Below are 17,585 nucleotides of genomic sequence, written 5' to 3'. Positions count from 1 at the left end.
CTCTGCTGGAAAACTTGGATACCTTGTTTTACTAAACAAAATCAAGGTCAGGGAAGTTAAAAACAAATAGATTGCTTATTGAACTTGATCGTATAATCATTTTCTTGTCGCCAGTTTTAGTTTTTCTTTGCTGAAATGAGATTAGCACAGATTAAAGCTATTTATTTTGGAGGTACGGCATTCTAGATAGGGAAGTGGGGGATGGCTTTGCTTTAAATGGATCTTAGTATTTTAAGAATTTGCAAACCCTCATTTCTTTTGAGAGTTATTTTGCCTGTAACTGTTCCTCTTGCCTGCAGTTTACTCTTTTCCAAGACGGTACTTGGTGGAAACACCTCCAATATCCTATATTCGTTCCATGTTGCTCTGTTAAAGCAATGTTTTTTCTGATGTAAACCCATGTAAATGAGATCAGAATTTTTCACCACCTTTGTAAGCAACAATTCTTTTAATATTCACTTTCTGAAAGATGTAGGTGTTACCTTTATTTAGGTAGGTTCATTTACCTTTATTGAATACAGATAGGCCATAACCTAGTAAAGCACGAAGCCCTGCCCTTCAGTATATTCCTATTAAGAAGCACACTTGAGTGTGTTAGCTAAAGTATGTGTTTAAAATGCTTTGTTGAAACGACTGCCAGAAGACTGGCACTTGCAACCCAGAGCTGGTGCTACCAGAGAAGGCCAGTGGGCTGAAGAGGCCCACCTGAGTGGGTAACTGAGAATTAGTAAGATGTCATTTGTGATAGAGAAGAAATATTTTGTTTCTCTATCTTAAGGCAAGTTGTTCACTTTTCAGTAATGTATTGGGTTTATGTGGCAAGGTTTTGGTAGCACAGGATGAAACTTCTGTCCTCATTAGGCTTCATAAGGGTTCCACATATCTCTTGTCCCTTTCCCTTCTCTCTCTCTCTTGTATTTTAGTTTGAAACAGTAGCCAGGTCTGGATTTCTCAGTTTCTTGCATCCTTGATTTCAGATCAATAACTTTTCACTTTCCTTGAGAGGCTTCAATGAGTCACAAGACATTAGAACTAAAACTGAGGAAGTACAAAAGCATGATGTTCCTACATCAAGTCTTGCACACAAACCTCATGTAAACCTTCCATCTGCCTGCACTTTGCATTGCCTCTTCTTTGTGACCATAGCTGAAAGAGGCAAAATTCCTCCAGTTCTTCCCTTCTTTGTTAGGATTTTGGAATAATTCAGGTGTCATCTGTGTATGTGGGAGCAGCTCTGCCCTGTAATTCCAGAGCTCCTCGACTAGAGGTCAGCAACACATCAAAGAACATGAGAGAAAATTACAAGCTCTGGAATACTGGCTACCTCTAGACATTTTATTTTGCATTTGAAATGAAGATTTGTGATAAGGTTAACCACCAGCAGCTACAAGTCACTGAGATGTGTGACCAGAGTAGTGGAATGCTTCTGTTGTCTATTTTACGTATTAGAAGTATGTAGGAAGTAGTGTTTCCAAATTTTAAACAATAAGAAATATTTTCACCCTTTGAATATTATTTGTTCTTATATAGGAAGTTGCACATTTTCATGTGATATGTAGTTTAGAAAAAAATCCTATTTCTAGAAATTTTCACTGCAAAATCTTTATATAAATTTTTCAGTTGCATTGGTGTTTTCTTCCCACAGCACTAGCTAATGTGCTTGGAAGAAAAGATCGGTGTGTGAAGGAGATGTGGTTATAATAGATTACTTTACAAAGAGGCTCAAAGTCCTATTTTTCATGTCCTTACAACTTCATAGAGTACAGAACAGATCGGTTACTTTTTAATAAAGGGTAAGTTTGGAATGCTTAAAGGTAAAATAGAGATTTCTGTTGTTGCTATTTCAGTTTACTTTAAAATAACACTTTTTGTTTCTGTAATAATTACTTCTGGGTTTTTTGGGGGTTTTTTGTTTGGTGTTTGTTGTTTTTTTTTCCCCTGCTAAACTGTTCCTGCTCAGTGATAGAGGAATTGGTCATCTGGACAATTGAAAAACAATTTATGAAGCAGCTCTTTCTCTTCCAGACACATTTCTTTAAAGGATGTCTTGAACTGGGCTGCTATTTTAGTAGCAAGTTGTTCAAATACATGCTCTGCATCATTCCTCCATAGAAGCAAGCACAAAGGATTCTGTTTGTATTCTTTGAGTGTCCCCTATCCCGAAAATACTCATTTCCTTTATCATGACTAATGCCACTACTGAGTGGTTTTGCTGAGACATTTAGTTCAGTTGTGTTCATGACCATGATTAGTGCATTTGTCTCCAGCTAGAATGCTGATTCTTATTTGAATGCTGCACTCCTAAGAGCTGTGCTTTAACTCTTTATGAAGTAGAAATTGCTGTTTCACAGGATTCTTGCCTCAGCTAAGTTGATTTTTATTCCCTGCATAAAGAAACCTAGCCCAAGGCATTTCTATAGTTGTCTTAACACGAGTCTTGTTTTCTCCCCACACACCACTTTTACTAACTCTGACATAAATCACTGTGTAGCTTGCATGTGTACGAGTGGAAACAGACTTAGTATTTCTAAAATGTAAAATATTAGCAGCAATTACGGTGAATGCTGTGATTCTAATGAGTAATATAAAGATAAGAGATACAAGCTTTTCTGCCTGTAATAGCAACGAAGAGAGACAGGCCTGCTATTGGTCCAGACACCAAGGACTCCACCAAGCTCAGTGCACTTGTTTGTTTGTTTGTTTTTTCTTTTTATTTTCCCCCTCTTTACATTCAGAAGAAACATAAGAAAGAATGAACCAAAGTCTCTGAGATATGTGTGTTCTCAGTGCAAGTTGGTTAGTGTCTGTCCTGACAAGTTCATAGGAAACATGTATGGGGGGAATATAAAGTCAAGTAACTCTCAATGTAATTAGAACTGAAAACTTAAAGATCTAAAATTGGGCCAGTGGGGCTCCTGTTGTGACCTGCAAACACAGGAGATCTCTTGTATTTGAGTGGCAAAATGCATTAAAGTGACTGGTTTTTAGAAATTATTATGCCTTGGAAGTGTTATGGCCAAGACAATGGAGATGACTTTGAGAGTTGCCGTTCAGTTTTGTAATGATGTTATTAGCAATAGTTACATTTGGAACTGGGATCAGGCTGAAAAGTAGTGTCCTTTTCTTCGGTTCTCTTCTCCAGGCAGTCTTCAGGCTGCACAGCAGCTCAACTCCTGTGGCTGGCTCGCACCTGCACGATTACTACCTTGTCATTAGTAACCCTGGCCCATTTGGTGTGATACCAGCACCTCCCTCATTAGCACCAGCAAGGCAAAAAGATCTTCATAGGCATCAGTCACTGATTGGAGACCGAGCAGTGTATATATAACTGCTTTCAAAAGCCCAGTGCAGTCATCTCTTAGGGTCTGGCATCTCTGTTTCTTGAGCTTGTACATTGGCAAAGCACTCCACTCCAGTCTGCCAGCTCCAGAAGTGAATGGTGACAGGCTGTCATCATCTGTTATCCCCTGTCATTCAGTCAGTTTTAATATGGAAAACCAAGCTTGTGGGGTAATAATGAGGGTTTTCATGCATTTGATCATTGAATGAATAGTGGAAACTAAATGTTATGAGAACTCAGGGTTTTTTTTAACCTCTTTCATAAAGTAAATCAAGTTCTCTGCTGGTGTGACTGTGTGAAAGCCACTGGGATTAGTAGATTTGCATTGTTTCACTCAAATGGCAAAGATAGATTTCTAGTTTAAGTGGTGCTGCGTGAGGCTTTTACTAGAAAATGTTCAGTGTTTCGTATCTCCCATTCTCAGTGCTAGACACCACAGCACAAAGCCTTCTCCCTGCTGTGGCTGAGCTGACTGCCAAGTGCAGAGGTGGTCCCAGCGCCCTGCTGTGTTTGCAGCTGGCTGGCTCTGCACTCGCCTTTCTGTTGGTGCATGTCTGCTTCCCTAGGAGCTGGTTCAGCTTGATATCCCAAAAAACCTGCTTGGGTGTTTTGGTTTGGTTTTTTTTTTTTTTAGCTGGGCTTTTTCTTTTTTGTCTCCCGTTCATTTAGCTCACCAAGAAGTCAGAGTGCCAGAGCAGGAAGGTGCGTGTGACCTAAGTCACAGCTCCTGCTTTAGCACCTATTTGAAGACAACAGATGAAAGCAATGCAATTACCATTCCCTTTCCTAGCAATGTATCTGAACCTTACAGAGGGCTTTGCAAGGAGTGTGGTAGTTGTATGGAGGTAGTCGTGCAATTAGGGGATGTGCATTAGGGTGTTGTTGCAAGGGGTGAAGGTGTTAGTCTGGCCTGATTCCAGAAGGTGATGAGCACCAGGTGGGAACTGGATGCGGTGAGCTCATATCATGAACAGCAGTTTAAAGAGTAATAAACCCGGGGGGTGGGGTGGGGTGGGTGGGGGGTGGGGGGTGGTGGGATTTGATACTATCACTTTCTACATTGGGCAATTTCAAGATCCTAACATGCTGACTTTTGTTGTCAGATACAAAAGACTATTTAAACACTGCTACTTAAGCATCGTGCTGGTGATTTGAACAACTGAGAACACATTAGTAATATTCACTTTGGGATGTTGCTTTATTCTGTGTTCTGATTTTTTTGTACTGTGTAGATTTTTACCATTACGGATCTATAGTCTAATCAGAAGATGGTAAAGCTGTACAATATTAATAAGCAACTAAACCATTGTTTTAGGATGAATGGGCTGTTCCAGCTCTGGGTAAAATCTGCAGGCATGTTGCAGTTGACCTCAGAGGGTTGGAACTTAGCAGATTCGTTCTTCTCTTCCCTGAAACTCTCCAATCTGTGGATACATTTACTGTCCTGGACTATCAAAAAAGGTCTTTCAGCTACATGTTGATACGCTTGCACCAGAAGCACAGCTTTAGCCTTATTATTGCCTCATCTCCAGAATTATCTTTGTTATTGTTTATAGCTTGTGAAAATGGGCTTATTGCCAATGAGAAAGCAAAGGGTGGAAACTCTCTGTGACAATTTTCACACATCTGGTATCATTATCAGTATTTTATATTATTAATAATAAATAGCAGTTTTATAGAAATAATTTCCTTTTACAGGCAATGCTAGAACAGCTGTCTAATTTGTAATTTTCTAGTTTTTCCTACAGGCAATTTTATGCTATGGCATATTGACTTCAATAGGGAATTCTGCTTAAAACCTGATGGCACAACAGAGAACCCTATTTCCATGAATGCAGGTGTAGGCATTTGTGTTTCCACTGCCAGTCTCTAGGTACCACTTTTGGAGGAAGAAATCAGTGGGCTTTCCAGGTGAACCTTTCCTGCATGTGAAAGGTGAGCTTGCTAGGAGCAATTACACTGATCCATGGTGTGAGATGCTTGGAAAGTTACCTGTCTTCTGTGTAAGAACTGTTAATCTCTTCAGAATCCCTTGGGGTTTTGCCATTAGGAACAGGATCACAACTTAAATGAGCGTTACTGAAATTTCAGAGATGCCTCAAAGCTTTATCCAAGAAAGAACCCCCATCATGCTGGTACTGCGCAAGTACAAAGACCTCTTTTTAGGTTTCCTGATGTGTGCTGGAAGACATCCCTAACGCCATCAGTGGTCCTTGTGCTTTGGTGGGACTTGTTGTTGTGTGGGGGTTACTCTCTCTATCTGAAGGATATCCTGATTCATTGAAGTGATAGTCCCAGTCCCAAAGAACAGCTGGGGGCACTGAGAATAGTTGATTACATTGAGCAGAGCTCTCCAGTTCCTGTAAGCTGAGCTGCTATCTAGCAGGTGAATTGGAAAGCTTGAAAGCCGTAACTGTATGGAACAGTCATTACCTTCCCCTAACAAGAACCTGACTGGCGAGTTTGGTTTAATACTTCTGACATTTAATAGCTAAACCACTGCAACCTACTGACTAGTTCTCAGACACAAACCAGATACCAGGGATCCAGAATACAAAGTCTTAACCTCCATGGCTATTGGCCCATTTTTTCACTCTTTCAAATAACCTTGCCTCTCGTAAATTTGTTGCTCATTTAAAGCAAACTTTCTGCTTGCATCAGAAATTACTTCCAGCATTGGTTATGAAGCATTCTGCAATATGCTGTAAAATGAGGGCTGGATTTGCTGCTTAAATAAAGAAAGCCAGTTTGCTTCAAACGGATCATTTATTGCTACCTTCATACTGTATATTTATTGTGAGGATATTGTCACATTTCTTTCAGTTTTGAAAATGTAAGTTGGATTTTCTGTTTCAGGTTGCCATCTGGTGTATTGCGAACAGTCTCAGAGAGTAAGAGGCCATCTGTTAATACTTTTTCAGGAAGCTTTTTATAGAGCAGTGAAGTGGCAAATCTCAAAAACACGTTGTAATGACTTACAAGATCTTGGGTATGTGTACAAGTAAAGGCTGATATTTTATTCCTATCAACAATATAGTTATCAAGCTGGGAAGGAAAGGAAGAGAAGAAAGAGAACTTGCACACAAATGTACATGCATTTTAATGGCTCTATTGCATATATTACTTTTTCTATTTTTACATAAAATGTAAAGTGAGTTTCTGCAGCTCTGATTCAGTTTATGCTCATGTACTTTAGCAAGACCGATTGCCTCTTTGAGAAACTGTTTCCTTCTTTAGCCAGTAATAGAAAACAAGTGACCCAGGATTTTGCCTAATAATACTAAAGATGTAGCTTTTGTTTACTGTAGCATGTGATTTTTACACCTCCAATGGCTGCTATATCCAAGATGCTGATGGGTCTGCTGCAAGATGGCTGCCACATGGGAAGGCCTTCAGTTCAGAACTTCTGCTTTTAGTGCCAACAACCTCAAGTTCAATATCTGCTGTGTTCCTATTCAGAAGGCTGGTTCCAGATTCAGCTCCACAAGCACAGATTTTTCAGCCCAAATTTGATATGCTCATTTGGTCATTGAAACTAGCAGTAGAGGACATGACTGACAGAAGTGTTGCCTCATCAACCACTGAAGTATTCTGATTGTTGTGGAACAAAAAAGATTGGGAAGGAGCTAGATATGAGAATTGACAATTAAATGCCTGCAATGAAGCTTGCTGCAGGAGTAGCATGAACACTGGTCTCTCTATGTGTCTGACAGAGGATGCCTCTGTTTTTTGTGCCCAGGGCTGTGTTGTGCAATGAGAGGAAACAAATAAATCCTTGTAAAGTGCTGTGGTAATGCTGATAGCTTAAAAAATAAAATAAAATAGTGCTGATGGTTGGTGCTATCATTTTATATTTAGACAAGTTGAAGACCTGGGGAAGAGGAAAGGTGACATTTGTGAGGTTGTCCATGAGGTCTCTGGTACAACTAGGAGTAGTTACTGGGTTTCTTGAAGGTCTCTCTGTGGGCTATATATGCTGCTCAGCCATTTTTTCCCCACTTGCATTGACTTTCTCATGATTTTAAGGTAGAGCAGAAGCAATTAAAGCCACATCGTGTGCCTGCTGTGTGCAGTGCTGAGGTTTATCTCAACTCTTCCGGCCTTTATGAGAGAAGACCTGCGAAAATACTTGCATCTTTTGGGACCAGGCTCTTTGAAAGCACTTGGAGAAGCATCAGGTTACTAATTCCTTTGTAAGCCTGATGTGCTGAGGAAGAAAGGCAAGTGCTGATTATCTGGGCAGGTGACTGTAGTTTTGCTGCTACACAAAGATGTGATCAGCTATGTTTTGTTCAGTGCTTATATAAATCCTTGGTGAATGGTGTCATCCATTTCTGCCTGTACATTATCTGAAATGACCCAAGCACATTTTTCTGTATTTTAATGCTGTATTAGTTCTCTGAGCTTTGTGTTCTGCAGTAACAAGATTCCTTGGTGCTGTTCTTGGGCAACCCTCCACAGAATCAGTCCTGCTTCAACGAATAGTAATATAAAATCTTTTTCCCTTCAGTGATTCCAAATTTGATAGCAAGGCATCAAAAACATCATCCAGGTATCACTGGTAATAAATGTCAGTGCTGCTGCATGTCAAGGTCATGTAAACCTGTAGTAAGGGCTGTTCAGACTGGCATTGTGCTTAAACATTATCATCTTTTAAACAAAACTAGGCAGCTTTAAAAGCAAAGGTAGCATGAATATTGCCATAAAATTAAGCCCACTAGCCAGCATTGAGAGACTCTAAAGCCTGTATGTTGGATGAGTTTTAAAAGCAATGCAGGTTGGTTTTTCAGTGCTAACAGTCCTTAGAAATGGAGAAATAAGTGAGCCCAGCTGTGTTCAGTATGATGTGAGTCAGCTTTGCATAATGGTATCTGGCACTGGTCAGAGCATCTTCTAAAAGTCTTGTTTACAAAAATACTTCTGAATTCTGTTTTAGAGCCATTCTCTTTTATTGAATGAAGAAAAACTAATCTTTATCTTGTTCCTATGTTTTTCATGTAAAAGGAGGATAAAGAATGAATAAAAGAAATTGGTCAGAGGCTATTTTGTTGTCCAAAAAAAGTACAAAATCAGCTACAGTTCTTAGTTACGAAGTATGTGTTTTTCCCCCACCTAATACCCATGCTATATTGCTGAATGGTAATTACTTAACAGAAAGCAACAGGCAAACAGTCATAATTTTATTACTGCATGATTTGAGAATGCTGTTAGAAAGACCTACTATTGACTTGAATGCAACAAAGAGTTGGCAGGGATTAGTTCTGTTGTCTCTATTCTTTCATCTCAAAACAAGCCTAGGGAGTCTGGCCTGGCAGTTGCTCTGGGCCCCAGCATCTTTCTTTGTTAAACATATGAAATTGTTGAGAGATCTCCTGAGACGTCAGAAAGTTAAGTGCTGGTATGAAGATGTTCATTGTGTCCTTCATCCATTCCTTGTCTATTAAGCCAGGTCAGCATGGAGGAAAGAAAGCTCACAGCTGAAAACAATTCCCCAGAGGTGGAGGCTCATAGAAGTCCCCTGAATATTACCTGCCAATAGCTCAGCACTGGGAATTATAGCTTATTAGGCTGCTATAGAGCAGGTTACTACATACTGCAGGTGCGCTTTTGAATTAATGGTGCATCATACTGAATTTTCAAGTGCCCTAGCATATGGAGTGCTACTTTTTGCCATCTGAATTGAGATGTTACCAAAACATCTGTGAGCTACACCCGAATTGTACTGGTGTAATCTGGAGCTCAGACCTCTCAAAGTATCAGGATCACAACTTCCCTTTGTTGTGGTTTGTCTTGTGTTGTCTAATAGCTGGTATTGTGTGGATTTACTGGGGTAATGAAATATGAAAGATTGAATCTAGTCTTATTTAGGGTTGAGAGTTCGTAAATCCACTGTGCTTGCAGAGACTAAGAATAATTTAAACACTGCTCACATTCCAGCTTCCGCAGCAGGGATGGGTACTTTGTTTTGAGGATTTTTTTTTTTTCCTTATCTCAACTGCTGTACCATTTGGCTATCTGAAGCTTTTGCATGCCTCACAAACACCATCTGTTACAACCCAAGACACAAATACTGCAAGTGATTAGTAATACAAGCCAACGTTGCAGCTGTATGTGGTGTGGAAACCTGATAGAACCAGAACTTCCTTTTTAATTCTGACATGCTGAATAGTGCATTTGTGGTTTGTCTAAGCTTTTGCATTTATCAATTAAAGATTAATTTTCTGCTGCTATGGAGGCATGTTAGATTGAAAAGAAAATAACCCAAACCCAAACAACAGCCCCCCCCAAAAACCCTCCCAAGCATTCTTTGCAAGAAATGTTACTGGAGCAAGTAAAACACCTAGGACAGAGGGAGTGCCTATCAGGGAAATGTTTCCAGCTACCACAGCCTAGTACTTTATTAGATGAATCTTTCATGGGTTGAAATTGTCTGTGTATTCTTATCAGTGCTCTTCTTAAAGTCATAAAACACTGAAAATACACATGTAGCAGGGACCATTCAGCTGTACTAGCCATGGGCAGATTGCAATAAAGACCAATATATTCCTCCTGTTATTCAATATGTGTTCACAGCATAGACTAATTCTCCTTGAGTTCCAGTACTGTTTTTTCTCTTTGTCTTCCCTCATCATCCTTGGTTGCAGTAATGGATGAAGAACTGCTTATGCTGGAGGATACCAAATTAGAGAGGAATGCCATGTGTGCTCCCGGATGTATATGACAGATGAACAGGAAAGCTTATATTTGACTGCCTGCAGGATAATTGTGTTAGTGCATAATAATCCAGGACATGGTTCAACCACAGAGGCTGAAATTCTGAGAGTGAGTCCCTTTTTAATGTTGAATAAAAGAAACTGTTCAATTCAAGAACCATAACAATTTAGTTACTGCTAATCTTCCTCTTTAAGCTATGCATGACACTTTACCATCTTTAAGATGAATTTCTTCAACATCATTAGTTAGGTGAATAGCAAATATGAGGACAAAGTGTGAATCACCTTCCTATTTCTCCTCTCAATAAAAATCTCTACAAAAATCTTCCACAAACCACTTAAATCTTCATCACGTTCTCATGTTTTCATGCCACATTGGGCTTGTTTGGAAAACAAGAAGGAATTTTAATTCTAAAAAATTCCTTGGTGTTATGGATTAATAGGTCAAATTTGGAAGAAAGTAGGTGTGTGATTTTTTTGCTTAAGCCTGAGGTTTTTTTATTAAATATCTTTTTGTCCATGGAGACAAAGCAAGAAGTGGTGGCCTCAAATTGAAGAAAAAAGTTCAAGATAGGAGTGAAAACAAGCAAAAGATGGAGAGAGACTGTCAGGGAAGTTGTGATGTCTGCATCACTGGAGATCTTTAAAAGCAAATGCTATATTTACAGTTGATTTTGCCATGTATAGAAGGGTGAGCTAAATGGTCTTCTGGGGTGTCTTCCAGTGCTATGATTTTTGTAAGCTTGGTGACCTAGGAGGTCTTTTCCAGTCCCGTATTGTATGTAAGAAACATTAGGGCCACCAATGAAGAGCAGGCATGGCATGCTGAGATGCTTGGCTCCTGGGGTGCAATCCACTGCACCCAGGGGCTTTAGGATGTGGAGGAAACATTAAATGCCTCCCAGTGGATTTTGGATAGAGGGCTGGCTGAGCAGGGAGGTACTTATTTTAGCAGCTGGGAAAAGCTCAAGAATGAGCAAATCTTAATCCTATCTCTCTGGAGTTGTGGCAGCAAGAAGGCATGGTGTCAGACCGGTATATGCAGCTAGGAAGTCTTTGGTGTAACGTGTTATCCCTTTCTAAAATGTGGTAGTTGATAGATACGCCAATGGAGGAAGCAGGTGTTTCATGGGTTTACCAGTAGTCATTTTTCTCCTTCTTAGTAGCTGGTACAAGCTTTGTGTTTTGACTTCCAGCCTGGGAAGAGAGTTGATAACACCAACTGTTTTTAATTGTTGCTAATAATGTTTATTCTGGCTAAGGACTTTGTGAGTCTCATGCTCTGCCAGGGACAAGGGGAGGCCGGGAGGAAGCAGAGACAGGACACCTGACACAAGATAGCCAAAGAGGTATTCCGTACCACAGTATGTCATGCCCAGGGAGGTAACTGGGAGTTACCCGGAAGGGCGCGGTCTCTCTTTGGGGGGGGTCGAACTCATTCGGCAGTGGTATTGTATTCTCTTCTCTTGTTATTTTCTCTTATCATTATTATCATTGGTGGCAGCAGCAGTGATTTGTGTTACACCTTAGTTACTGGGCTGTTCTTATCTCAGCCCGTGGGAGTTACATTCTCTCAATTCTCCTCCCCATCCCTCCGGGAGTGGGGAGGGTCGGGGCGGGGGTGGGGGGAGGAAAGAAAGAGGGGAAAAAAAAAAAAGGGGGTGGGGTGGGGTGTGAGTGAATGAGCTTTGTGGTTGGGTTTAAACCATGACACTTCTCCTTTCTCCTTTCATGGGGTGTAGGACATCCAGACTTGATGTGGTGGTTGGCCTGTGGCAATGTAAACCCACCTTTCCTTCTTGAGTGAGTATTAAACACTAGTCCACCGAGCGTGGTGTGGCCTTCTAGGCATTTGCAATTAACCAACCACCCAGGACTCTTCATGCCAGAGGAAGGCAATGAGACTTCCCAGCCTTGTGAGCAGGGCATGTCCTTGGTAAAGGCAAGGTTCTGTCTTGCTGCAGGAACCACTGAGGCCAGTTCAGTGGCTTGCCTTTTATTACGGGCTGGATTGCAATGGAGGGAGATGGCATTTTCTTAATATAAAGCTCCTTCTGGTGGTTTGATAACTCGTATTTAAATAACTGCAGCTATTCTGAGCACTGAGCAAGCACATGTTTATGCCCTGCTAGCTTCCCTTTACTGTGTATTATGAAGCGTAAGACAGCAGGATTGTGAGTGGCTGTGATTTAAATGACTGAATTTACTCTAGATTAAATGTTTGCCTTTCATGTTTGATTTCTCATTAACTGAGAATTTACAAAGTCAAGTACACATTCCTATTCTTATTTATAAACTTGCAGCTTTCTCTTTTAATGCCTAATAATAAGTTCTCCCCTCTGGTTGTTTAATGTATCGCTTGTGATTCAGTTTTGACAAATCTCTTAGCAGTTCAGAAAACTCTTTGTTACAAGGAAATAAATATCCTGCTGACTCAATGGGGAAGAAACACTTTTTGTTCTTTGAAAAATGTTGCGACCATGTAGATTGGTCAGTGTTACTTATCTGAATAGTGCTATTGTAGAGAGGGAAAGGATACTTTATTGGGCCAAAGAACATTCAAGGGTACTGAAGTATGTAGGGCAAGGTTATCAAGGCTTTACTTTGGTAATGTCTATTTTTGCTTTGAAAGATCATCTTGCATGTGATATTTGTCTTTTGTTAAATGCCTTGCCTTTACTATTGCACTAGCTTTTCTTTTTTAATTACAAAATGCTGACAAGATGTTTTGCAGTGACATAACTACATTAACCAAGTGCATTAGGATCTGTGGGTATGGCAGTTGATGCTTTCTCTTTGTCACTTGTATAATGAACCTTCTGCCTGCACAGAATAAAATATTTATCTGGAATGCAGGCTAAAGCAAATGTTGGAGACTGGAGGAGTTAAAAATAGGCTGCCTGCAGTGAATAATTGTTATAATCTCATTGTCCTTTGCAAAATTGTTAATTAATGCCTTTACTAAGCAGACTGTGCTTGCAGGAGTCCCACAAAAGTCAAGTTGTTGTACTCCTGCGCATCTGTTAGCTTGCTGTGTTTTTAGCATACTTAATGCATGGTTCCCAAAGTTTCCTCTTCAGAGAGAACGTATGTTAGGGGGGATGTCTTCTAATGCTCTTCCCCTTCTCTCCCCTGCGTTTCTTTCTTTGAAATAAGAAAGAAAACACCTGAAGGAGGCTGGTAAACTAGTGCATAGAGCTTGAGGGTCCTCCATCATCAGTACTGGCATGTAAGCCTGCTAGGGATGTGGGGCTGTTAGTTTATTTGCAGGTGCTCTCTGGAGTTTTCTCTGCAAGAAGCAAATGATATAAATTGTGTGTACTTTGCCTACTCTGGTTCCAAGTTCTTTTTGTTATTTAGTATTTACATTTCTACAGCAACCAGAAGATCCACTTCGGGATTTTGACCATTCCTGGTAAGCAGCAGTGTAAATAGTGTAAGGAAACAGCATTTCAGGTGAAGAGATCCGAGCAAAAAATGATCTGTTGTTGTCAGTTTCTTTGTAGACATGAATAGAAAGAAGATTTTTTTGAAAAACAGAATTAATTGATTTTTTGGTTGTTTCCTGTGTGAGGGGAAACACGGGAGAAAGTAAAGAAAGCAGGAAAGTCCTTGTTTTTAAAAGTAGCAAATGGAGAGATTTGGTGATTGGAGGCAAGAACTGACATCTTGGGAGCAGATGAGAGGAAACAGGATGTGTCAGTAAATCATGAACAGCCTCAAAACTCAAGGCAAGCAATCCATAAATAATAGAGAACAGAGAGCCCAAGGAGGAAGGGGGAAAACAGCAACACATGAGCTAATAAAAAGGTATTTGCAACATGGTTTGATGGGCAATGGTATTGGGGGAATATTGCATTAGGAAAGCCAGAGAGAACATGATGTGACAGCAGGATTGACCGGTTCCTGTGTGAAAAATGTGTGTGTGTGTGAGAGGATGTGACACACATGACACAGGAAAAGGGATGGGGGAACACCATTATTCAGACAAAATCAGCAAAATGGGGATGTGGAGACTGAAGCAGGGATGGCTCAACTTCTTTTCAAGAAGAGAAGTGTCAGTGTGGGGACTTTCTGAGCAGGGAGACACTGAATATGGTAATGTTGGGTGTACAAAGACACAGAGGAAATAGGATGAGGATGAGAATAATTCCTGGAGAACTAAAGGAGCAGAAGCAAAATAATTTCTGTGTCTGATAGGAAAGGAGGAGGGAAAAGGCAGGAGGATGAATAAGATGTGCAAATGTTTAACAGTCTTGTGTCCTTTTTTTTTTTTTTTTCTTGGTAGAAAGTTGGCAAAAGCTTGAATGGATAAAGAATAGGAGGCAGAATGAATTATGGAGGTGGATTTATTTTTACCAGAAAAGTTAGGGGAATGCCAGAGAAACTGATGGGGGAAGTAATTCTGGTCTCCACAATTCTGCTGGAGCTGCTTTCTCCTGAGCTGAAGTGGTGGTGGTGTAAAAGGAGATGATCTGGGATGGAAGCTTGGAAAATGAGGCCTCGTGAAGTGTGAAAAGGTAAGAGAGACCTTATTAATGGAAGAGAGAAAGGAAAGCAGTGAGGAGGGGGATGAAAGCAAACAGAAGTTTTTGCTGTGTATTAAGCACCCGATGCAACTGAGTTGTGAAAAAGTTGACAGACATGAAGTGGGAATGAGCTGTAAAAGGCAGACTGTGCTAACAGAGGCAGTTGTAGAACAAGGGCTCTGCAGCCGCAGAGTCAAGGCAGACCTGCAGATGCGAGACCAAGGAGATGGGCATCCATGGGTGCAGGTGTCTCATCAGCACAGAAGTTGCCATCACTGAGAGTTCAGCTTAAGGAAAGCCGAGAGTGAAGGTTGATGACAAGCTGGATCTGTGGTAGACAGCAGCAATACTGAGTGGGTGAGAAGACAGGACTCTCTGTTTACTAGAATAAAGTATCTCTGTTTAATTAGGTCAGTTATTTTAAGTTGGAACACATTATTTCATAGTGTTTGGCAGTATCCGTAAAAATAGGATTAAAAAAAAATCAACAAATACATATAATTGAAAACCAGCTCCCAGTTACTGCCTTAGTCAGCTGATTTGTATTTATTTGGTGAATATGCTGGGATAAACCAGGAATCACACTGCTGAGTGGAGAAATTCTGGCAGAGTGAAGGGTGATCGCAGCAGCCCTTCCAGTGGGGTCTGCCCAGAACCCAGCCCAACCTCTGCCCTGCGGCTGGGTTCAACCAGGACGAGCCACCAGCACCGTGCACTCTGACACTTAATACTTCCCAGCCTCCCACAGTTCGGATTTTCAGAGTCAGTCATTTCTTTTTCCATCCCTAATTTCTCCTGTCTGTAGGGTAATCACTGCCCAGAGGGGAAGCCGTGCCTCTGCCAGCAGAGGTTGCTGCTGTTCTCTTCACCTCCTCCACTTTTCAAGCTAGCTCACCTGTCATTTCAGGCATTAAGCTGAAAGCGGTGGGAATTGTGAAGCTTTAATGTTTCCCAGACTGTAGTCTGCCACATTAACAAATCTTTCACTTTTCAGAAGATGATAGTGTCAATCATGGTGACAGGCTGAAAGACACCATTCATTGTTAATTAATTATTAGCTGTCAACTCGAAGACTTTGTTGAACTAAGAACATTAAGGCAGATTGTGGATTTCGTCTTTTTTAAACTTTATGTTTAAAGGACACTAAATACCCTTAATTATCAAAGTTAGTTGAAATCCTTTCATACCTCTTTCTTCTGCAGGTGACTGCTTCAGGTACAATATTAATTACAAATAAAATGAAGATTCTGTAGCTCCTTATTGCTGATTTATGTTTTCATAATGGAGGAACTATAAAGGAAGACGTTTCCTTTCTTTGCTTTGGTAACAGCCTGTTATCCCTAGTCTGTCTCTGAGTTCTGGTGGAGGGAGGAAACAAACAATGGAAAAGAAACTTATGTTACTGGAGAAGGCCTGAGGGCCATATAACCTGAAATGGAGACCAGGACTTTGTGTCTGACTCCACTACGTAAGTCACTGGATTTGTTTGGAATATTTCAGTTTCACTCCTTATGTCTGTAAGACTTTGACCAGGAAAGTGAGGGTAGCTTTCTCACTGGTGTCATTAAGGTGGAAATGAATTTTTATGGCTTTTCCTAAGTAATGATCTGATTTCCCGGCAGTTCTGAGCACGCCCAGCTGTCCTTGTAGAGCTTTCTGGTACGAGAGCCTTACAGTCAAATGTGAAGATGTCCATATGGACACTTAAGGTTGAGGGGCAATGGGGAGTCTCCAGTCCAGGAAGGCAGCTTGTGCACTTAAGTTGTTGCAGAATGTGTCTTCAAGTTTGCAAACAGTGGCCAATCCTCTCTCCATTTCGGCCTGCCAAACACAGAGGGATACAGAAATACCTACCTACCTCATAGGAGCACTCTGAGGCTTAATTAATGCATATGGGTAAAATGCTTTGAGATTCTCAGGTCATAATGATACTTAGCACTTTATATCTTCAAAGCCCCATACCCAATGCAAAGGAACTAATCCCAAACTAATTAGGCAAAAGGCACTATAAAAGTGCCAAGTGTTGTTATTTGCCTTAAAGTATTATTATTTAATCACAAATTGCCTCAAAGTGAAGTGTGACTGTATGAGATTAGAGACATAGTAATTAAGGCCGCGATTTAATATTTTAAAATTATTCAGCATACTTCAATGCAGCTCTTGAATTATTTTTTTTTCATTCTTTCCCAAACACCCAGCACACATTTTAATTTTTATAAGCATTGCATCCTTGTCACTTAATAGGCTTTCCTTCTTCTCTCAGTTGTGTGCCCTTAGGATGTTCCAGTGCTGAAGGAAGATAGTTTGATGAACAAGGATTTGGCCAAGTTGGAATGTAGCAGACTGAGTGTGTATGAATTAAATATGACAAGAAGGAAATGTGTAAATAAAGTCATTCTTGCATGTGTAGTAGATATATTTATGTATGTGCTATGTAAGTTCTACAAGCAAAAACAGCTATGAAAGCATCTGTCACCCCACATTACTTATTCTGCCTTTGAGATATAAGCTGTGGCAGACCTTCTGAAAGATGACATTTCTCTGTGTGTCAGGGAGCAGCTGCAGTTGTTCTACTGATTTGGGAAGCAGTGGCTTTGGGTAAACAGTCTGGGAAAAATCACCCCTGTGTACAGAAGCTCAGCAGAAGGTTCAAGCACCACTTCTCTCCTAGATAAACCTGTCTTAAAGGTGGAAGTGAATGGGAAGACCTTGTGTACAGTAGATTTCATCTGCAATGTTATGGTGAGTTTAGGGAAAATCTGTTAGTGGGAATTAACTATCTTTGCTGCTTCTTCTAAAACAGTAGAAGAGATTTATTTTTCAGATACAAGTCAAAGTTCATAGTTACATGAGGATTGGATGCAGCATGACCATACTGTGCCAGTGTAACTTCACAGACCTTGGTGGAGATAAATCCAGTCTTCTTACTGCTGTGAGAAGAGATTATAACTAACAGTGAGGTTCAACAAGCAAGTTTATGGGATAGGAAGGTGTCATAGTGAC

At 40.4% G+C, this 17,585-nt stretch overlaps 1 long non-coding RNA gene across 1 annotated transcript; it reads left to right on the top strand.

The window, feature by feature from the left end:
• The first annotated feature begins 14,356 nt into the window (after positions 1 to 14,356).
• LOC136019547 (uncharacterized) lies at positions 14,357 to 16,939 on the top strand. The gene is made up of 3 exons (XR_010614941.1): positions 14,357 to 14,573; positions 15,913 to 16,050; positions 16,846 to 16,939. It is a non-coding gene; the product is annotated as an uncharacterized LOC136019547 (long non-coding RNA).
• Positions 16,940 to 17,585: the final 646 nt, after the last annotated feature.

The sequence above is a fragment of the Lathamus discolor genome, chromosome 9 (assembly GCF_037157495.1).
Source record: "Lathamus discolor isolate bLatDis1 chromosome 9, bLatDis1.hap1, whole genome shotgun sequence".
Classification (NCBI taxonomy): Eukaryota; Metazoa; Chordata; class Aves; order Psittaciformes; family Psittacidae; genus Lathamus; species Lathamus discolor.
Note: the sequence above shows the minus strand (reverse complement) of the source record. Positions and strands in the feature narration are given on the sequence as shown.